This window comes from Alosa pseudoharengus, unplaced genomic scaffold, assembly GCF_046254945.1.
Source record: "Alosa pseudoharengus isolate Yale_2024_CS ecotype anadromous, Long Island Sound unplaced genomic scaffold, YU_APseudo_1.1 YU_APseudo_1.1_scf_6, whole genome shotgun sequence".
In the NCBI taxonomy this organism is placed as follows: domain Eukaryota; kingdom Metazoa; phylum Chordata; class Actinopteri; order Clupeiformes; family Clupeidae; genus Alosa; species Alosa pseudoharengus.
Window position 1 is genome coordinate 10,579,982 of NW_027468848.1, and position 10,577 is coordinate 10,590,558.

Consider the following 10,577-nt stretch of genomic DNA (forward strand, 5'->3'; position numbering starts at 1 on the left):
TAGCACATATAATGCATGGGATTAAAACAGACTTATCTGAGGTTAATTTAAGCCTTGACCTTGCTGATGAAAACCAGAGTGCAGTCAATCAGTGGTCCAAATATATAGAACCAGTACAAGTGAAAGACAATTCAAGTAATTATTTACATGGAGAGTCCTTTACTATCAAAGATGCTTTAATGTACATTGATACATGAAGGGGATATTGAAGTACTCAAGTCCCAAAGAAGGATGACAATACAATAGTATTATAGTCAATTAACATAACTCAATAAAGAATATGGTTACAATTTCAATCATGATTTAAAGAAATTGACTTTCAAAAACTATTGTAATCAATTAGCGTTTTTAAAGTGATTATGAATTTTTATAGTCTAAGAGCAAAAATAGCAGTATTGCTTAAGCCTATGATGCACGTAAGTAGGAATGTTGGACATGTCTTAATTCATATTAATTGACATCTACAGACTATAGGCTTTAAGAAAATATATGGTTTAGATGGTAAATTCAGCTGTCCCTTAATAGTGTAGGCCAAAATGTATTAGCTGGACAAAATTCTTCTAAGTTACCCTAGCAACAACCTAGCAACCAACATAAGAACCATAGCAACAACCTAGCAACCATATTAATTACCCTACCAACAACCTCACAACTACCACCACAATGTCAACCGAGCAACCACCATTGCAACCAACATGATTAACCTTGCAACCAGCATAGCAACCACTTTATTTGGAATAGCAACCACCATATCTACCCTAGCAACACCCTAGCAACCTTCTTGGTTACCCTATCAACAACCTAGCAACCACCTGTACAATGCCAACCTAGCAACCACTTTGATAGTCAACCAACATGACTTGCCTTGCAACCATCTCAATTACCCTAGCAACCAGCATAGCAATCACTTAATTTAGTATAGCCACCACCATATCTACTCTAGCAACACCCTAGCAACCTTCTCAGTTACTCTATCACCAACCTAGCAACCAACATGATTACCCTATAAACCTGCATAGCAACCACCATATATCCCGTAGCAACACCATAACAACCTTCTCAGTTACCCTAGCAATAGCTTAGCAACCACTACCATAGCAACCCCTATGTTTCACAAAATACCTTTAGAAAGCATCCAGGGTTTCCCGCAGAAAATTGGTTAGTCAAAGTGGTATGGTGGGGTGGGGTGTTCTTGTTTGTGCGATACAATAAAGACTCCACCATACAAACTATACCACACTATACACATTTTTATAAATAAGAACAGTGAATTAATGTGTGCAACTTTAACAAACATTATACAAACTATACAACAATGAAGTGGAAAAGAATGCAAAAGAAAGAAAAACAACATTTTCAAAATGTGCAAACGTAATCACAGTCACTGCTTATGGCAGAGCTGACAGCATCGCTACAGTCATACTCCTTGGTTTAAAAAAACACAATTCAAGGGCCCTTTGATAATTGCACTCTTTAACAAGTGCGGACCATTTATGCTTTCATGCAGGCTATCAGACTGTTGCCCTGCAGCCTGTTCTGCAAGTCTATCTTGATCTATACATGGAGAGTGAATGAAGTTTAGATTATTTTAGACTTTTGTGTAAGATGTGTAAGATTTACACAAACGATGATAAATAAAGTGATGACACCACCCGCTGCAGACCATAGGATGTGAGAATGCGCTCCACAACACAGCTGTAAATGGAAGCAAGGACTGAGGTGTCAAGGCCAGCATGCTTCAGCCCCTTCAGGAAGTGGACAAACAAGGCCTTGTTTACATGCTCGCTGTCTTGTTGTTTGTAGAAGGACACTGCTTTAACAGCTCCTTTGTGTAGGTGTCCTGTTGGAGTCATATAATGAAATGGAATGCATACATCAGGATATCAGGAGCGAGGATCTGTGAAAACATAAGTAACAGAAAGAAATTTAAGATATGTTTAGAACATTTTGAGCTCCAACACAAAGGCAAAGCAGTTTCAGCCATGCAAACCATATATTTTCTTAAAGCCTGTCACTTGTACATGTGAGTTAACATAGACTAGCACATGGCCCACCTTCCTGCAAACTTTGGAGGACATAAATGTATACATGGCACTATTTTGTATATTGTCAAAGTCAGTAGAAAGGTGGGACATGTCTTAATGTATATTAATTGACATCTAGAGGCTATAGGCTTTCAGAAAATATATGGTTTAGGTGGTCAATTCAGCTGTCCCTTAATAGTATAGCCCAAGATGTATCAGTTGTACAGTCGGTTTCTCGATCTACAATATAGGCTTATGTACGCCTTATGATGCACCAAAGTCAGTAGGAAGGTGGGGCATGTCTTAATGTATATTAATTGACATCTAGAGGCTATAGGCTTTCAGAAAATATATGGTTTAGGTGGTCAATTTAGCTGTCCCTTAATAGTATAGCCCAAGATGTATCAGTTGTACAGTCGGTTTCTCGATCTACAATATAGGCTTATGTACGCCTTATGATGAACCAAAGTCAGTAGGAAGGTGGGGCATGTCTTAATGTATATTAATTGACATCTAGAGGCTATAGGCTTTCAGAAAATATGTGGTTTAGGTGGTCAATTCAGCTGTCCCTTAATAGTATAGCCCAAGATGTATCAGTTGTACAGTCGGTTTCTCGATCTACAATATAGGCTTATGTACGCCTTATGATGAACCAAAGTCAGTAGGAAGGTGGGGCATGTCTTAATGTATATTAATTGACATCTAGAGGCTATAGGCTTTCAGAAAATATGTGGTTTAGGTGGTCAATTCAGCTGTCCCTTAATAGTATAGCCCAAGATGTATCCGCTGTACAAGGCGTTTCTCGATCTACAATATGGGCCTCTGTACGCCTTATGATGCACCAAAGTCAGTAGGAAGGTGGGGCATGCCTTAATGTATATTAATTGACATCTAGAGGCTATAGGCTTTCAGAAAATATATGGTTTAGGTGGTCAATTCAGCTGTCCCTTAATAGTATAGCCCAAGATGTATCCGCTGTACAAGGCGTTTCTCGATCTACAATATGGGCCTCTGTACGCCTTATGATGCACCAAAGTCAGTAGGAAGGTGGGGCATGTCTTAATGTATATTAATTGACATCTAGAGGCTATAGGCTTTCAGAAAATATATGGTTTAGGTGGTCAATTCAGCTGTCCCTTAATAGTATAGCCCAAGATGTATCCGCTGTACAATGCGTTTCTCCATCTACAATATGGGCCTATGTACGCCTTATGATGCACCAAAGTCAGTAGGAAGGTGGGGCATGTCTTAATGTATATTAATTGACATCTAGAGGCTATAGGCTTTCAGAAAATATATGGTTTAGGTGGTCAATTCAGCTGTCCCTTAATAGTATAGCCCAAGATGTATCCGCTGTACAATGCGTTTCTCGATCTACAATATGGGCCTATGTACGCCTTATGATGCACCAAAGTCAGTAGGAAGGTGGGGCATGTCTTAATGTATATTAATTGACATCTACAGGCTATAGGCTTTCAGAAAATATATGGTTTAGGTGGTCAATTCAGCTGTCCCTTAATAGTATAGCCCAAGATGTATCCGCTGTACAAGGCGTTTCTCGATCTACAATATGGGCCTATGTACGCCTTATGATGCACCAAAATCAGTAGGAAGGTGGGGCATGTCTTAATGTATATTAATTGACATCTAGAGGCTATAGGCTTTCAGAAAATATATGGTTTAGGTGGTCAATTCAGCTGTCCCTTAATAGTATAGCCCAAGATGTATCCGCTGTACAATGCGTTTCTCCATCTACAATATGGGCCTATATTTAGCACAGCGACAACCATATCTAGCAAAATCACAGTAAAAGTAATGCAAAAGTGACGTAAAATACCTGCCAATTGTCCTTTGTATCCACCGCTGCAGTAGACCATGATGTGAGGATGCACTCCATAACACAGCTGTTAATGGAAGCAAGGACTGAGGTGTCAAGGCCATCATGCTTCAGCCTCTTCAGGAAGTAGACAAATGAGTAGCCAAACAAGGACAAACAAGGCCTTGCTTACATTCTGGCTGTCTTGTAGTTTGACACCACTCTCCTTTCTGTGAGTGTTCTGTTGGAGTCATATAATGAAGTGCAACCCATACATCAGGATATCAGGAGCAAGGATCTGTGAAAACATAAGTAGAGGGGAGAAAAAAGACATAAAGATATGTCGAGAAAACATTGCAGGACCATCCCTAAACAACACATCAGGACACCTTTCTTTCCTTTTTCATTTGATCACTACTGCAATTCATAGACATATGTTGTATACAGGTGAGACAAGGGTAAAACTGATGTGGGTATTTATTCTATTATAGAATAGGCTACTAAAATATAACTCCACAACTTCAAGTGTCAACACTGTAGTTTTGGAGGAGTATTTGTAGTTTTTATGCAGGGAAATCAGTATAGGCTACTTTGGACATTAGAAGCTACATGCACTACGTAGTACACACATGCGTACAATGCATTATTTTGGAGATAGAAATGTTGTTGTACTGCTTTGTTTTTCAGAAAAACGGTAGAAGCCTATAACAGAATTTTTTGTCACATGAATTACCCAGACCCAAAGAAACAAATAGCTTATTATGTGAAACTGACCTGCTTATAATTTAATGTCAAACACCATCTCAACTAATTGAAAAGCAGGATTGCATCACCATCGCACTCATTCCGATAATTTAACCATAACATGTCGTGAACAACGATTTATTTGTATATCATATCATGTATTTGTCCACATCTTTTACCATTATAAGACATTGAATTGAACTAAGATATTGCTAAGATATTGAGACAGTAGGAGAGTGGCATGGAACAATAGGAAACAGACACGTCACCAACAACAATGCCAGTGGCCTACTGTAATTACTGCTATTATTATCATTATTATGTATTATTATCAATTTGTTTTGTTATAGTCTAGACACACATTCCATATTCACTGTATAGGCTATTTCTGTCACTGTACACATGTCATCTGGAAAACTTGCCTATTTATCTAACTGCACTTCTAGTTGGATGTCAACTGCATTTCATTGGCTCTGTACCTGTACTACTCTTTTAAATTACAATAAAGTTGAATCTAATCTAAATCTAGCCTAATCTAATATCTAATATTATGGGCTACACACATTGCAATTCTCTATTGAATTAAACCCCTCTCTTAATCAGGTTAAAGAAATACAATATTATATTATAATATAAGTGAATATCTAACATCTGGAGAACTGCTGTATCAGAATACAATTGTTTTATACCTGATATGTGGCCTAAAACAATGCGCGTTTTCGCAACGAAATCTATTCACGTTCATCATGATTATCGATTATACATGCCTGGCTGATAGGCTACCTCCCAGCTGTTAGCTGTAGCCCACACTAACAATATTAGGCTACAATGTTAATTTACACAGACAACAGCTGTTTTACAGATTAATGTAACATTACATCATGCACGTTAGCTAAATTATAAATTGTGCAAGCCTACTCTGAATTCACAGTATTGCCCATGCATAGGCTACTATTTCATGTTAAATCAACTTTAAAATGTTTTGCTCAATTGCTAGCAAAATGATCATGCTAGCGGCAGTAGCAAGGCTCACCTCATTTCCCATTTGGATTCTTCTTTTTTCTCCGTCCCTGCTCGGTTCTTGTTTCTGGATTCTGGGGTTCAGCCTTCTAAAACTGCTAGCTAGAAGGTGGCTCCTTCTAACCCTAAACTCAAAGCAGGCTTAAGAGTGTGAAACTGCACGTCAAAAGCATCAAATAACATTCTCGCCATTTTGTGAGGTCAGGCTTTTTTGACAGATGACGTGGTTCTGTTGGCTCGTTGAAAGCGAAATACAACGTGATAGTAACACGATAATTACGTCCTGCTCAACACGTTTTTTAACAAGGAAACGTGTTACACAACACGTCCCAATAGATTAATTAACGTGACAGTGACACGTTCAGACGTGAGACTGGGTTGTCAAAATCATAACTTTTTTTTTTGAATGTCCCGGATTTTCACAAATCAAATGTGGCAACCCTAGTAGGCCACCTAGGTCCCCGCCTGGAGTTGGAGGAGTGCTGCGGTGGCACACCGTGGAAAGTGGTTGCCGAGGACGGCAATGGCTCTCGAGGTGGCTACGGTGCCTGCCGTACTGAGTGTTATCCATGCAATGTGTGTGAATGCTTAAAGTCAGCCTAGTCACAGATCTACTGTATCATCTGACCAGTGCAGTTGTTAGGGCAACAATGTTTACTCACACTGAAATGAACTTTAATGAAGAGAGGTGAGCACAAGAAACGTGTTGTCAAACGTCTCCGAAAATGATCGCTACTTTGGTTAACATTTTAGTAGATGGTGTCATAACAAGCTGCGGATGAGATGTTAAAGATAATCACAGGGGTAGTTATAAGAGCAACTGTTATCACAAAATATAATTATTCATGTTACAAGATGAATAATGACAATGTGCAAAGTCTACATGCTGTTCAGTTGGATTCCAAAAGCAATACCCCTCCCCTCCAATTGAGCCTATTGAAATTCCAATCCAATTGGGCAGCTTTATTCTGTGTAATATGAGTATTTTAGTTTATTACATGCAGACACAGAACATAAAACACAAACACACACACAATAGATAGTGTGTGTGTGTGTGTGTGTGTGTGTGTGTGTGTGTGTATGAAGAGAGAGAGAGATGATCTCAGCTGGGGTAAGGAGGCATGGTCAGCACTCTGAGTTTCAGTTTCATTACTTCACTGACACACACCAAGTTTCCCAGGGTCATAGGGCTTAGTCTACCTTTCTCTATCCCTCTCTATCTCTATGTAACGACCCTCTCTTTTGTAGGTGTCAGTTGTGGTGATAAAGTATGGCTCAACACACGAACTCTTCTCACTGTTTTTTATTTCTCTGCATTCACAAATAAAACAAAGAATCCACTGAGATTAGACGATTGACGACTGCATACCCAAATCTCCAGCAGACTAGTTCTGACTCGCTAGCATTGTTTATGCTATTCCTGAACATAGATAAAATAATGCATAGCTTGTTCAATTCAGTTTAAACAAACATAAAATCATGCAGAAGAAACAACATACAGAGTTGGCACACGTTTCACACGTTGTGATCGTATAGTTTTTTTCCCCCCCATTGAATTCACAACAAGCATGTCATTAACAGTATAAACAACGTACCTGCATTCACAAATAAAACAAAGAATCCACTGAGATTAGACGATTGACGACTGCATACCCAAATCTACAGTATAAACGTAAAAGGAAATCAAGAAATTGCAAGTGTTTTCTTCATAGAGCTAGCTAACATAACTGGCTGCCGCCAAAAAGACGTAGCCCACAATAGCTCGATTAGATACCATCTTAGACAACACTCTAGCATTACTTGCAGAAATTATCTATTAATACAACTTATGTATATACGTATTTGAACCAGTGTGGAAGACAAACATGTTATTTTATATTAAAACACAAAATTATTCACGGAGCATTCTCTATGCACAGCTTACCTCCAGCAGACTAGTTCTGACTGGAGTACGGGAAGCGCAAATGCTCAAAATATTGAAATGCAAAGTAGAAATGAAAATACAATTGCAGTCGCAATGTCTCAGGTTTTAAACTCATGTGAATGGGTACGACATATGAAAACATTTTAAACATATAAAAACCAGTGTATATAAAAATATAGATTACAATAACAATGTAGATCATAATTTTGAAAGAATTCACTTTATGTAAATGAGGTTATTTTCAACTCTGTTACACCCACCCCCACTGAATTCTGGACAAAATTACACACCTGCTTCAACACTATACCCAAAGCTCATCAAATGTCAAGGGACTACACACTAAAAGTCCGACCAAATAAAAGGTATCCTTTAAGGATGTAGTGGACAGAGAGACGTCAAACTCTCCAACCAACCACCGGATGCAGAATGCCTTACACATTCTACACTTGCCCAAAACTATCAATACATAAATCATCAGGTATAAGTGTTACCATACTAAAGCATAGCAAGGCACCAAAAAAACAAAGGTGCAGAAGACTTATGCCCTAAGAGCTTGAACAACAGAGCTGCAGACAGTCTGAACATTCTGTTGCAACCGTCTAGTGACATCTTGTCTAGCTATAGTGTAAAGGAGCCTGTTAACCGGTCGAACTACACGACCCAGACGAGTAGTGCGATGTGCCGCAGACTCAGGCAGTTCAGTGTGTGTAACAGTGTGTGCAGCATCACCTACAGAGTCAGAAGTAACTACTGACAGAACTGTGTGATGGTCACTAATAATTGAAGCGTCCTCCCTAGCAACAATGTCATCAGTGTGTGAAGCGTGAGAGTGTTCAGAGTGCGAGTCTGGGACCTTGTCAGTCAACACGTCATCAGTCAGGTCAGTAGAGGATTCCCTGGCACCTCCTTCAGGAGACTGCTGACTTGGGTTGCTCAGGTGACTGACCCGTTCTCTGGTTCTCTCCCCAGACACAGGCAGGATATCTGAGTAATTTTCAGGCCCAGAGACGCTCACAAGACTGTGCACATCATCTACTGCACATTGAGACTCATCTGACTGAACAGACACTTGGTTCTGAGTGTGCTTGGATGTAGCTTGACCCGAAGCCATGGAACGGACAGAGACAGAGGACGGGACAGAGGACATTGAGACGGCAGACCGAGAAGATTGAGTTAGATCTTGAACAGGAAGAAAATTCACCAACATGAGTAAATTACGATGAACAATCCGCTCACGCCCTGTGACAGTATCCTGTATCTTATATGTGTGCGTTTGGGGATTCATCTCAGTCACAGTGTAAACAATAGACTCCCATCGGTCAGCAACTTTTCTCTTTCCTCTCTCCTTCTTATTAGCCACAAGCACCCGGTCTCCAATTTCAATTGTCGGTCCCTTCGCTTTCCTGTTATACAGTCTTGCCTGTCTGTTCTGTTCCTTTGTCACATGCTCTTGAGCAATTAACATGGCTTCCTTAAGATCCTCAGACAGCTTCGCAACATATCTGCCAAAGTCGGTCACATTAGGGTCAGTCAAGATGTTTCCAAACAGGATATCTACTGGAAGACGGGGGACCCTTCCAAACATCAGGTAAAACGGTGCATATCCTGTCGTTTCATGGGAAGTGCAATTGTACATGAATGTGAGAGTTTGTAATCGTCTAGGCCAGTCCTGCTTTGATTCTGAGGGAAGAGCTCTGATCATATTGCCCAGCGTTCGATTAAAACGTTCAACACTGCCATTTCCCATCGGGTGGTACGGAGTAGTATGGGACTTTCGCACACCAGACATCTGCAGAAGTTCAGCAATCAGCTCGCTTTCAAAGCTTGGACCCTGGTCACTGTGAATCCTCTCAGGGAACCCATAGACGCAGAAATACTTCTCCCAGAGGACTTTCGCTACTTGTTTGGCTGATTGATCCCTGCAGGCAAAAGCCTGAGCCAGTCTGGTAAAATGGTCGGTCATTACTAAAACATCCACCGATTTGTTGTGCGAATCTTCAGCTGACCAGAAATCAATGCAAACAAGTTGCAGTGGTCGGGAGGTGACAATATTTTCAAGAGGAGCTCTTCCTGCAGGCTCAGTCATCTTGCTCACTATACAACGCTGACAATGACGAACGTAATCCCTTACATCTCTATCCATGCTCAACCAAAAGAATCTCTGTCTGGCAATGCTTAGGGTTCTTGACTGACCTTGATGACCCGCACTGTCATGCACTCCTTTCAAGACTTTAGCCTTCAGGCAGTCAGGAACAACAAACTGATGGCGTCTTGTCTTTGAAATCTGATCACGTGATACTCTGTATAAGATGTCATCACTCAGAACGAACTTTTCCCAGTGTTTCAGGAGCCTCAGGACCTGACTTGTCTCCTGTACTCTTTCTCGTCTGGATGCTCTCCGAGACCTCTCCACATAAAAATGAATACGGGACAAGGTCTTATCCCTAGACTGTGCCTCTCTTAGATCTTCAGCAGAGAAGACAGGCAGGCTGGACAAACTGTCAGGGATGAGCTGGGGTAGATGACCCACAAGAGCTGTCGCCTGAGTCCTTGCCCCAGAGTTCCATTCAGTGTGTGACTGGATAACAGCAGTGACTTCCTGTGTGGATAAAGACTGAGCTGACATGTGAAGGGACTGGGCATTTGTAGCAATCAGACGTGTTAGCTTCTCTGCCATTACAGGCTGGTTGGTGGATTCTCTGAAGGTCTGTTGAACAGCCATGTCAGACACAACAGCGACCTCTCTGGCGAGTTCATGAAGTGGTTCACTGACCAGTCTGCGACCAACACTTTTGCAAAAAGGGACACGGCTGAGAGCGTCAGCAACAATGTTTCGTGGGCCTGGCACATATTTGATGTCAAAATTGTAGCCGGCTAATTTTGACACCCATCGCTGCTCACAACAGTCAAGTTTAGGTTTAGTCATAATATGTGTCAGTGGATTATTGTCAGTCCACACAGTAAAATCATGGCCTTTCAACCAGTGGCTAAACTTGTCACATACTGACCACTTTAGTGCAAGAAACTCTAAGCGATGGGCGGGATAGTT

The 10,577-nt window shown here is 40.7% G+C and overlaps 1 long non-coding RNA gene across 1 annotated transcript; it reads right to left on the bottom strand.

Annotated features, from left to right (window-relative positions):
- Nucleotides 1-371: 371 nt before the first annotated feature.
- On the bottom strand, nucleotides 372-5,741 carry LOC143105757 (uncharacterized). Its single transcript, XR_012983532.1, has 3 exons — nucleotides 5,618-5,741; nucleotides 3,862-4,138; nucleotides 372-1,897 (listed from the first exon to the last, which is right to left on the bottom strand). It is a non-coding gene; the product is annotated as an uncharacterized LOC143105757 (long non-coding RNA).
- Nucleotides 5,742-10,577: the final 4,836 nt, after the last annotated feature.